Source organism: Macaca fascicularis, chromosome 2 (genome assembly GCF_037993035.2).
Source record: "Macaca fascicularis isolate 582-1 chromosome 2, T2T-MFA8v1.1".
Taxonomy (NCBI): domain Eukaryota; kingdom Metazoa; phylum Chordata; class Mammalia; order Primates; family Cercopithecidae; genus Macaca; species Macaca fascicularis.
Window position 1 is genome coordinate 20138583 of NC_088376.1, and position 12766 is coordinate 20151348.

The 12766-nt window shown below is 35.1% G+C and overlaps 1 protein-coding gene and 1 long non-coding RNA gene across 9 annotated transcripts in view; both read right to left on the minus strand.

Moving 5' to 3' along the window:
* Window positions 1-12766, minus strand: part of CMC1 (C-X9-C motif containing 1) — a 78580-nt gene that overhangs the window by 17378 nt on the left and 48436 nt on the right. The gene's annotated exons all lie outside the window — the stretch shown is intronic.
* LOC141409617 (uncharacterized) lies at window positions 8182-10998 on the minus strand. The gene is made up of 3 exons (XR_012430626.1): window positions 10808-10998; window positions 9976-10039; window positions 8182-8345 (listed from the first exon to the last, which is right to left on the minus strand). It is a non-coding gene; the product is annotated as an uncharacterized lncRNA (long non-coding RNA).

Here is a 12766-nt window from a genome sequence, read left to right on the forward strand (position 1 = left end):
CCATAGTGTTTTCTAGTATTCCTATAAAATATATTTAAATATTTAAAATAAAGATTTTACACATTAGAAAGGGGCTTTTTCAAACAAAATATAATGAAGTGCTAAATTTCATGTTTCAGATATTAAGTGCTACCAGAATTTGAAAGGGACACATTTGCACAGTCTGGTGTGGAAAATGAAAGCACCGAATCCCCCTATCTTTTTTAAGAGATCACATGGAAAAGATTCCCTAAGTCTCCCCAAATACATTTTTCTTACATATCCCAACTCTTTGCTGCCCCACATAGTCTTCAATGTTAAAAGACCAATTCATTAATAGATATTGATAAAAGCAACTCACACACACACACACACACACACACACACACACAAACTGGCAAACTTCTGAACATGGAGCCTTCTAGGATTTCTTGCCTCTAGCAGATGCTTTGCGTTCTCTCATCACCTACACAATGGAGAAACAAAAGTAGGATCCATGTTTTAGTAATGCAAGTAATAAACCAACCTGCTGGACTTTTTCATACTTGCAAGTGGTCTACAGACCATTCTGGCAATGAGTATGAGTCAACAGTGACCATTAAACACTACTTCTCAAGGGCCCTGGACAGGACCAGCTGTCTTGTTCCAGACTTCTGGAATCAAAAAGGTTAGAGTGTGAAGGCCTTTAGAGGTCACTTAATCTATTTCAGAAAGTGTTTCCCACTCCGTCTTACTGTTTAAACATTTGTAGTGATAGAAAACTCCTTAACTCACAAGGCAGCCAGTTCCATCGTGTGTATGTGTTGATGGGGGATGGGAGTAGTACAGGCTGAAAAAAGCTAGTCTAATGCTGCCGCTTCATCATACACTATAGGAAATAACATTCATATTTTTTTCTCTTCTCCTGGCTCAGCACCAGTTCAAACTTTGCTGCCTCCTCAAGGTATGTGATTTCCAGACTATTAACAGATCCTTGTCATCCACTTTATAATATGTTCACTCGTCAAATTTATTTATTTAACTGGCTTAAAAAACATTAGCATCTTCTATTAAAAAAAAAATACAGCATCCATAAAGTAAATTCTCCAAATTCGACCACAGTCGAATTTTTCATTCAATGCAGATATTGACTATGTATATGTCTTTCTTAACAAAAATAAATCAGTAAGCCGAGTGCAGTGGCTCACACCTGTAATCCCAACACTTTGGGAGGCTAAGGCAGGAGGATCACTTGAATCCAGGAGTTCAAGACCAGCCTCAGGAACACAGTGAGACCCCGCCTCCATAAATAATTTTAAAAATTAGCTGGGTATGGTGGCACACACATGTAGTCCTATTTACTTGGGAGGCTGAGGTGGGAGGATCGCTTGAGCCCAGGAGGTCAAGGCTGTAGTGAGCTGTGATCATGCCACTGCACTCCAGCTTAGGTGACAAAGCATGGCCTTGTCTCCAAAATAGTAGTAAATAGGTTCCCATCTGTGAGGAATCATTAAAATAATGACATATTATTAGCCATTTCTCATCTTGTCTTCTCTCACCCGAAGCAAAAAGTACTTTTATAGAAATGTGGTTTTTGGTGATGTCATCAAATCTATCACAGTAACACCAACTGTTTAAGTATTAATACTGTATCACAAAATACTATGTAGCCATTAAAAAAACAATAGCACATTGATAGGGAAAGATCTCTAAGACATAAAAGTGAAAACAGCAAGGTACAGAAGAGTATTATAGAACATTATCATTTCTGTGTTTCAGGGGTGTGTATGTGTGTATGTGTGGGGGGTATGTCTGCAAGCACATAATGGCTATGAAAGAATATGTAAGAAAACTGATAACCATGGTTATTTCACAGGAAGGAAACTGGCAGGGACAAGAATTGAAGAAACACATTTGTATTGTGGTTTGGTACTCTCTACACCTTACAGAATACTATGGAAAAAAAAAAGGAAAGGAAGGGAAGGGAGGGGATGGGAGGAGGGAGGGGAGGGGAGGAGGGAGGGGAGGGGGAGAGGGAAGGGGAAGGGGAGGGGGAGGGGGAGAGGGAAGGAGAAGGGGGAGGTGGAGAGGGAGGGGGACGGGTGAAAGGAAGGAAGGAGGGGAGGAGGAGAGGAAGGAAAGAAGGAAGGGAAGGAGGAAGGGAAGGGGGAAGGGAGGGAGGGAGGGAAGGAGGGAGAGAGGGAGGGAAGAAGGAAGGAGAGAGAGAGAGAGAGATGGAAATCATTTTGGGTGCTGGAGAGGGGACAGTGGAGTCTATGTAAGAGGAGCCTCGGCTTCCAAGAGCTGAGTGAAAAAGCCAGCTCCCTCTCTCTCATTTTTTCCTAAGCAGGCCTTTCTGCCCTAAATTGCTGTTTAGTAACAACTAGGTGGGGAACCCACTGTATCTCATGAGAACATCGCACTCTAGGAATGTCTCTGCAATTATGGCTTAATTTTATTAAATCCTAATTGCTCTCGAATATAAATTTGGATATTCCTTTTCACAAAATATACAGCTACATAGATCCTACTATTCCCATTATAGCAATATCAAGCAAAAAACACTATTCCAGTGTAAAATGACACTATCAAAAGTCACACTATTGGCTTTCTTTTAATTTAACACTGCACACCAACTGCCAAAATCGAAGAAATCTGACAATGAAAATACGTGCTACTTTGCTAATAAATAAGTCAAAAGTTTCAGTTTTAAGGGAAAAAAAGGAGGAAATAAAGACATGTAATACTAAATTTAATTAGACATTTAATAAGTATAGTATCCGTAGTTAACAAGGCAAAACGATCCTTTCAGTTCTAGCTGCAGTTTATTTAAAGACTACAATTTTACTACTTAAGAGCAAGTCCTATGGAGGTGTTATCTCACCATTTATATTTTCACAACACTTATGATATTGCTATCACACTCTTAAAATAAATGAAAGCCCATGTCACATTTCAGACCAACATAATGTTACAGACTCTATTTTTATTTCTGAAGATAAACATTAAAATACTTCTGAATTGCTCACTTTCTTCTTGCAATGTTGAACATAAAAAAAAGTAAAAGACTAAGAGTTTTCTTAAAAGTCCCAGGTATACTTGAAAAGCAGAGGTTTAATCACTTGGTTTTAAAACTAGTAACTAGAAAATATAGCATTATAAAATTGTGACAACAACAGCATCTTATGACAAAATTATTATGCTTTTAATTTTCTATTAAATTGTGATGTATTAGCTTGCTACTTTAAAGATTAGTCTGTGTATAGAATGAATTTAGTGGTGCATTTAATGAGACAAGAAGGTAGAAGGCTGAACATGAAAAGATTATTTTACATTGTAGTGCATGAGTTATTTGATAATTCTAACACAGTACAAAAGCAAGCTTCTCTCTAGATGGATCATGGTTCAGTTAACATCACTGAATATCTAATACCTCCAACTCAATTAATTCTCACCTGATTAAGATCAGGCTGATATTCAAACTAAATCATCTCTCCAGTCAAGTAGAAATCAATATTTCTGATTTTACTTTTAAATTACAATAGAAAATAAAATGCATGCATCTTCAATATGCCACGAGTAGATTTTCTATTCTAGTCTACCATAGCATGGATAACACAGTTGATTAAAGAATTATTCTAATTTGAGCACCAATATGTAGCAGAATCTGATTAATTTGAACACAGAGATGGAGTAAAGTAATTAAATATATCTTACACAGGGCAAATAGAAAATTGACATAAAATAAACTTGACTTGTTTAAAACAAACCTCACTGTTTATCAGCTCAAGTAGTTAGGAATACAGTTTTATTAAAGACTGATTATGCTCAGAGAAGAGGCTTGTTTCAGGCACAGATATTTGTAAGGTAGGTAAAGAAACAGCTCTTTTTGCATCATACTCTTTCCACCACCACTGCCTCCAAAATCATGCATGTGCTTAAAAACAACCAAATTATTTCTATAGACTTTCCCAGAAAAAAAACAGAATATACTGACCCATCTTTGTTGAGCAGGGAAATTAGTGAATCCAAGAATAAAATACTTACATATTTGCAACTGTTACTACTAAACAGAACATGAAATAGATGTTCCTCCTCTTTTATTTCTTAATTATCTTCAAATTTAAGATAGAGAAGAAGAGTAAATTATTTGTTGGATTAATTGAATAGAAATGATTTTTGGCTTGTTAGCAAACTCAAAAATTCAGATGAAAACGTTCAAATTTTAAAAAATGTATTTAAGAGAGCAGAACCACAGATAAATGTACCCTTTATTAGAGTTAAAAATAATTTAGAGAATACTTAGTATGTACTAACATTGCATACTATACATCTTTATTATATATGTAATATATATACTTTATATATAAAAATACATTTTATATAGAATATTACATATAAAATATAATTTACTATTTCTAAACCTCACAAACTAGGTTATTAACCATGTACTAAATATTCATGGGTGTTAACTTACCTCAGATGTGCTTTTCCTAGTGTCTTAGATATATATCCCTTCACAGAAAAAGTATGAGGAGCCAAGAATTAAGCAAAGTAATCTGGAAGCATAGATTTCCAAAATTCATATCCAATGAGTCATACAAGTTACCTATAGACTATAATTAAGGACATAAAAATCAAAACCTGACAGATCGGATACTCTCCAAGACTGTAGACTCAGGCTGGGCTACCTATGCAACTTGGAAGTTGACCCATTTGCATGTTAAACACAAAAGAATATTCTTTACCTTCACAAAAGGCTCCATCCTGTTTTTCTTGAACCAGAACAACAGCTCAGTTTGGTTTTCTTACTTATGACTGAAGCACAATTTCAGAGAAATATGTTTTTGTACATAAACATATCTATCTGTATATATATTATGTATATATAAATACATAATGTGTGTGTGTGTATAAATACATGAACAGTGCAAGCACAAAAACTGTAATGAACCACTACAACACATGTCCATGTTTAAAGGTACAGCTGTTACTTTATTTGAGATCATTGTTTGTCTTGTAGGACTGGAAATACAGAATCATCAGATCTGAGGATTTACCTTTTTTCTAAGCTGGAATTTTTGTTTTATGTAAAATCTCACAATTTTAAATAGCTAACTTTGTTTTCTAAAATACTGCAGAGGAAAAACATGTCTGCGTAATGGCTCCCAGCTGAAGGCTGATGGTCTGTGTCATTGCTGGAAAAGCTTCCTTGAACATTTCAGCTCTAAAATAATTAAACACTTGTGGTTATTCCCACAAAAACTGCTATCACCCACACAACAACTATTAAAGCAGAGGTCTCCATAATTATATTCTAAATAGCATTGTAGAACCTAGGACAGAGGAATTAAATGGAGACTTTTCCCATCTCTAATTCCACAGGCCTCATTCTCTTCCATGGTCCTATGAGGCTGCCACAGTAATGGTGGCTGTAGTACATTTCAACAGGGATTCAGATGGGCCCTTAGCTAAAAGTTTACATTTTCTTTAAGCCCACACTGATTGTCTTATGAATCAGTTACTAAACTTCTCTAAATGTATGCTCCAAGAAGCACTTTAGGTAAGAATGTTTCATTTGAATGGATGCTACTTTAAAACGCTAACTTACCAAACATGTATTCAGCTATCAAATAGTTTGTCTGTTGCCCTCAAGAAGTCTCCAATGGAGCAGCAAGGCAGTGACATATTTAAAATTAAACAAAGAAACAAATAAATAAATAAAACAGCAATTCTGGAAAGATGGCAAGAAACATCACACAACAGTAAAGACTGATAGCCCAAGGAGGCCACATAACTAACTAATAAGAGTTTGAAGGTGGAAGGACTCACCACAGGCTACTAGAAGGGCAGCACAAAATTCAAGGAGGTATTCCCACATTTGCAAAAACAGATGGAAGAGTGCCAAGAAATGTAAAACAACAAACATTACTTGTTTCCCTATTACTCTATTAAATAATCAGAGAATACAAACAATGAAATAATTATTTAAAATATTTCTAACAAGTTCACATTGTTAGAATTCAAGATAATACATGTTAAATAAGTCAAAGTCATAGCAGTTGGTCTTAGAAGCTACTTAGAAGACATTTTTAAATAAGAATTTACTTGTGTTCTACATTTTATTAGTAACTTTTATTAAAATAATAAAAATAAACAATAAGACACAACTCATCTCAGGATCTGGAAATCCTGTTACGAAAACAAAAGGAAGTAAAGAAAGTGGCTGTCACAGTTTTATTTGTAAAATTCCACAAAGAATATTTTTAATTTTAAAACAGAATGTCAACAGGGTTGATTGAAATAAAGAGAAAGAAATTAATGCTAAATAATTACTAAGGAAGTTTTATTTATGGAAATGAATAATTCAGTGTTTTACAAAGTAAATTCAAGCAGCAGCTGCTTTGCTGACATTTAAGCTTAAAAGAGCTTCCTCAAAAATGTACAAACTTTAAAACTAAAGAATCATCATATCTTTTTAATGTCAAACAGGAAGTTATTTCCTAAGTCATCTGGTTTTAGTATAAAATATTACATGGTTACAATGGTGATCAACCAACCATTTAAGGAGTCTCAGCATTACATTTTTCATAGGAAGTATCTGTCACATTCTAGTTTACTGAATATATGCATAATTCCTGGCCTGTTTAGTCTTACAACAGCTGGGGGCAGAGAGTAATTCAGATTTCTAACAATCTGTTCATATGTATGTGTACTCAGGGTTGTATTTTAAACTGTATTTCTTACTATGTTCCAGGTGAAAAGAAATGGAAAGTAACTGGTTTAGGGCATGAAAATTCTTATTCTATACAATAGGAGAAAAAGATCTCAAATAATACAGTTGACCCTTGAACAACACGGGTTTGAGTTGCACAGGTCCACTTATACGTGGGTTTTTTTTTTCCCTCCAATAAATATCATTCCTTATCTGGGGGTTCCATATCCACAGTCAAACACAGACCAAAAATACAGTATTAATGGGATTTAGGTTTTGGTTTCCTGGGGAGGGACGGGCATCCTGTAACTAAACCCCTGTGGATAATGAGGGACAACTGTATATTCTTAATCCATTCTTTTGTTAAATATTTACTGAACATGTCTATGTACCAAGCCTGTTTTAGGTTCTAGGGACACAAGAGTAAAACAAACCAGGATGCCTTATTCTAAAAGGAGTATTGTGCAGTATGTTACAATGTGGTAAGAGTTACAGAAAAAGAGAGAGAAGTTAAGGGCTGTGGGAGGTTATAGGAGGAAGGACCTAGTAGGTTACATTTTCAGTAGGGTCAGCCAGGTAGGCCCCTCTAAGGAGATTTTTGGGGGAAAACTTAAAGGAAGTAAATAAAGCAGTAACATAATTTTTATAGCCAGTGATGTGATACAGATACTGAAGTTTCTAATTCTATACAAGACATATTTTTTAAACATTTTCAAGGAAAATGGGCATGAAGAAAAAAATAACTGTAGATAAGAACAAATTTTCATATGAATTCCTAAACACAATATGGATAAGGTAGCCTAGTCTAAAGAGAAGGCATAGCTACTAATGCCAATGTAGAAGTACCTAAGTTACTCTTGTGGGAATCAGATAGGGCTTAATTTCACAATGTCACTAAAATGAAAGTAAAGGCTAAGGAGACAAAAGACATACATTAAAAAATGGCTTAAACACTTAAGAGTAAAAATGAGCTCACGTTAAAATGAATCTGTTAGAAAAACATTATTCACTAAGGGTATTTCTGGGGTAGCACAGGGTGAACACCACATTCTTTGCTCCTTCAAGTCTACAGATTGTTTTGTTTTATTTTCATAAAGTAATAATAATAATAATCAGCACCGTAAACTAAGCATCTATGTAACTTCTCCATGGGTAACAAAGAAAGAAAGGTTCAGTTACTACCCAAAGCCTGAGTTCTAATATAACCAGCTCTCTGAGTAATAGGCAACACGAATCCTGTCTGATGTTTTGGACAAATCTAGAAGTAACCACATTAGCATGCACTAAGAACCTAAGTCCTCTATTTTACCTAACTCAACGAACACAAACAGATTTCCTAAACTGAAAATGGGAAAAATAATTAAAGAACCACAAGTTAAAAAAGATTTTTTTAATTCATAAAAATGACTGAAATACAACAAATTTAGGATTTCTGGTATTATTACTTTATGTTGACTTTAACTTCCCTATATCAGTTTCCATTAGCTTTTTAACTCACAACTAAAGCATTTTATTTTTATTTATGTAATACAAACAGATTAATAAACTTCTGGTACTCACTACTGTTTATGTAGCTATATAAGTTCCTCCTCTTACTTAGTTTGTGAAATCCTATGGAAAATTCTCCCAAATCCATCTAACATCTGCAATGTTTCACAAAAATTTATTTGTCCTGTATTGTAAAAGAGAAATATTTATTTCACATGACAAAAAGGAAATACTACCCCCAAATTTTGCTACTTAACAATTACACAATGTGCAACTTTAGAAGCCAATTCTGTAAGAAAATAAAGCAATTATAAAAATTTTTTTCCACATTAAGGGGGGTAAATTTTGTATACATAACCACTGAATAAAGTTCTCCTGACTGCAATTCATTTATATAACTTTTTTGACAGAGCTCACTCACATAACTGCTCCACAGTTATGTACCATTAATAGGCATACTGAAGTTATGGTAGAGCAGATGATCCTGTTACAGCACTTTCTATATAACCAGACATTAATATTTTAAAGGCCATTTTACAAAAATCACTGCCTAATATTTATTCTAACCAATTAAAATGAGTTCTTCAAAAATAGCAATTATTCTCTTCTTTTATTTGAAATCCATTTAGTTCAAATTTAATCTTACATGTAAAATATAAAAGGTCTTAGGAAGAAAATTAACAAAGATTTTACAGAACTAAAAAGGTTTTCAAGTTAAAAAAAGGAATACTTGTAGCCAGGCACAGTAGCTCACACATTTAATCCCAGCATCTTGGGAGGCTGAGGCAGTTGGATCGCTTGAGCACAGGAGTTTGAGACCAGCCTGGCCAACATGGTGAAACTCGGTCTCTACTAAAAATACAAAAATTAGCCAGGCATGGTGGTGGGTATCTGTAATCCTAGCTACTTAGAGGCTGAGGCAGAAGAATCACTTGAACCCAGGAGGCAGAGGCTGCAGTGAGCTGAGACCACACCACTGTACTCCAGGATGGGTGACAGAGAGAGATTCCATCTCAAAAAAAGAAAGACTACTTTTAAAAGATGTCTGTTTTGTTTTAAAATCTAGACCTAAGCCTCAAAAGCAAATTTTCATTAAAGATGAATATCTTCTTGATATCTTACAATCATCTACCTCAAACTTAATGTGTCCAGGTTCACTGTTTCTTACAAATCATTTGAAATCAAACTCCTGGCATCATCATGTTTCTCTTCAGTGGTCTTCTCTTCAGTTACCAAGTTCTGCCAAAGCTCCCTTTGATGCTTCCCGTTCTCACTGTCACCTCCCCGGTCACCCGAAAAAAAAAAATTGTCCCTCTATTTGTAGGTTAATCAAATGGAAAGCATCCCTTTTTTCTAATATCAACTCCTCCATCCAGCTTGAGCCCATATACAGAACAACCACGGTTTTTTATCTCTCATGTCACCCAGGCAGACCCGGGGAAGAAAACAGAACTATATGAAATTAAAAGGATGCAAAGTAATAGAACTACTGCACTTACCTACCCACAAAATTATTATTTAGAGATGTGTAGGAAATCACTAAAGGCATGATTAGCATATCTAGATATAAGAGAGAACTAATTGGAGATTCAAAATACTCTCAATAGTATGGCCAACCAGGGCAAAAAGTGTTTAAAGGTAAAATTTACTTGGATACATGCGAATTCCTACATTTAGGTTAAAAATACTTCCAAGTTTTAGAATAGAATGACATTTTATAAATTCAATGTGAATCAACAACTTGATGACGTACGACAGAACAACTAAACCAATCTTAATTATCAGTGCTGCAATCACAACTGCACAGTACTCACAGCACATCTATGTTCATTTCTGCAGACCATATTTTTAGATAAATCTTGATAAATAAGTACGTTCCTATGGAAAGGCAATAAAGAGATTAAGAAGTCTTTTTAAAAACCATAATGTTCACAAACACCATATTATATACTAACCACATCTTAGAAATCTACCTAGGGCATCTACGGGAAAACAGAAAATATTTAAATTTAGCCAGAAAAGAAAACTCAAGAAAGGGAATGAGACTGTTATCACTAAAGTAAGCTGAAGTAAAAATCTAGGTGACCTTAAATATAAGAGCTTAGGCTTGATCCTATAAGCAGTGGGGAATGACATAAACTAAACTGATCAGTTCAAAAAGCTTTACCTAGCAACAACATTTAGGATAAGGGTAAAATCAGGGAAGAAGGAGAAAAAGAAATTTTCTAGATAGAAAAAAACTAGTCTTCATGCTAATAAAACAACTGAAAAGATATTGAAGGCAGTTTTGGGTAAAACTGCAAGATATTGTAAGCTCTTAAACTCTTCCTCAATATTCTATAAGATAAACAAGAGTTTTAAAAAGACAAAAATTGGCTAGCTGCCACTATGCCATAAAAGGGGGATAGTATCATACTACAATTTCGAAACGTAGGAAAAAAGGAAAGATTTTGGCAAGGCTCAGCATGCCATGGATCCTAGCCCCTAGAATGCACTGGGGAAAGAAAATGAGTTCAAATATCTTGCAAATTTCCACTAAAAAACACTCCTCGTTTTTGAGAGAAGTAGATTAAGGGCATAAATAGCCCAGAGAAAAATAAAACAAAACAAAAGAAAAACATTTAGTATAAAAAAACCTCTACCCACCTTCAAAGGATTTCAGCAGGGGCTAGAAAAACCACCAGGGTATGCCATTTTTCAGGGATCCACACTTAATAGAGAAGATAACCCAAAGGTAACCCCACAGAAAAGAGGAAACATTCCTGAAGGCTACCTAACAAAAACAGTGCATTGGCCATGTGCTCACTCTCCCCCTCCCTCAGGCTTCAGGAAAGTACATAAAAGAACACCCCAGCCTTCACAATATAGCCCACAGGAGAAAACAAATATCAGAAAAAGGTGGCAGAAGTGTTAAAGAGCATTCACCCACAATTTTTCAGAGAAACAGCAAGGCAACTCTGCAAACATGCCTAAGGAAAAGAAGATTCATCTCAAATGTCACACTCTATTAGAACTTAATAAAAACATAAATTCAAGAAAACTAGACTTCAAGGAATAGTTGATAAAACAGAGTGAGATGACAGAAGAGATAAACTGAAGACCAAAACAAATCCATAACAGTGCTAATAAATATATCAGAAACATAAAACGAATAGCATAGACACAGCTAAAATTCAAATGAAAAATTCTATTTAAATTACTCAAGATAATCACAGTAAGTATCACGGGGGAAAAAAGGTTAATACAAACACAGAGAAAACAAAGGCATGGTAGGCAACTATTGTGGAAGACGGCTTCCAAGATGGCCTCCAATGATCCCAGCTTCCTATTGTTAATGTCCTTCATGTCCATGTCACCCCTCCTATTAAGTAGGCTAAACCTAGTGATCTGCTTCTAACCAAGAATATGGTAATGCAGATAGGATGTCACTCCCTATGACTGAGTTACAAAAGGCTGTGGCATGTCTTACCAGATGTTCTCTCTCGTCTTCTTGGCTTGCATGTTTTGATGAAGTAAACTGCCATGTGGAAAGGGCTCATGTGGGAAGGAAGCGAGGCTATCAACCCAACATTCTACAGGAGACTGAATGCTGCCAACCATGAGTGAGCTTCAAAGCAGATCCTTCCCCAGTCAAGGTTTCGGATGAGACCACAGACCCTCCTTAGCCAACACATTAATTGCAGCCTTGTGAGAAACTGAAGCAGAGGACCCAGTTGTCATACCTAGATACATGCCTCGCAGAAACTATCAGATTAATAATTATGTGCTCTTTTAAGCCACTACATTTTGGAATAATTAGTTATGCAGTAAATAACATCAAATGTTAATTTTTGTTTTAAAGTTCCAAGGATGATTGGTTATCTCTGAGGAAAAAAATTCCCCCCAAAAAAGGAAACAAAAAACATTTTAAATTACAATTTAGGAAAAGTTTTCTGATGGAACAAAAAAAAAAACTACAAACCAAAAGGGCAGAGTATGTTCCAGAAAGAACTGATACAAGATATATCCCAGTTAAGCTTTCAAACTCAAGGATACAGAAAGAATTCTTCTAGGATCCAACCAGAAAAATCACATCATCTATGGTAGGGTGATTGCAAGGTGGAGTGGGGATGAAAATCAGGCTGCTCTCAGACTTCCCAGCGCAACATTTAATGTCATAAAATACTGATGTAATGTGTATCTACAAAGTCCTGAGGTACAGAAAATATGACCTGACAATATTATATCCACTCTACATGTCACAAATGTATAAGGCAACAAGCAGTCATTCCCAACCATGAACGATATCAAGGATTCTAGAACCCAAAGACTCTTCTTAAATTAACTATTGGCAATAAAATCAAGCAACGGATCAAAAAAAAATTTTAAAGACAAAATGTGATGAGCACTGGATTTATAGTTACAGAAAAGAATATAAGTATTATAAGTTATGACAATGTAAAATTACAACTTACGGAAACTGGGACCTGAAAGAGAAAAGCTGGAGGAAGTATAATTGTACTTTCACACACAGGAATCACTCAATACTGTCCAAAATTAGAATACAGAGTTAAAACATAATTACTGAACCTTGTCAGTGGGTTTCATAATATGTTTTCTTATGAT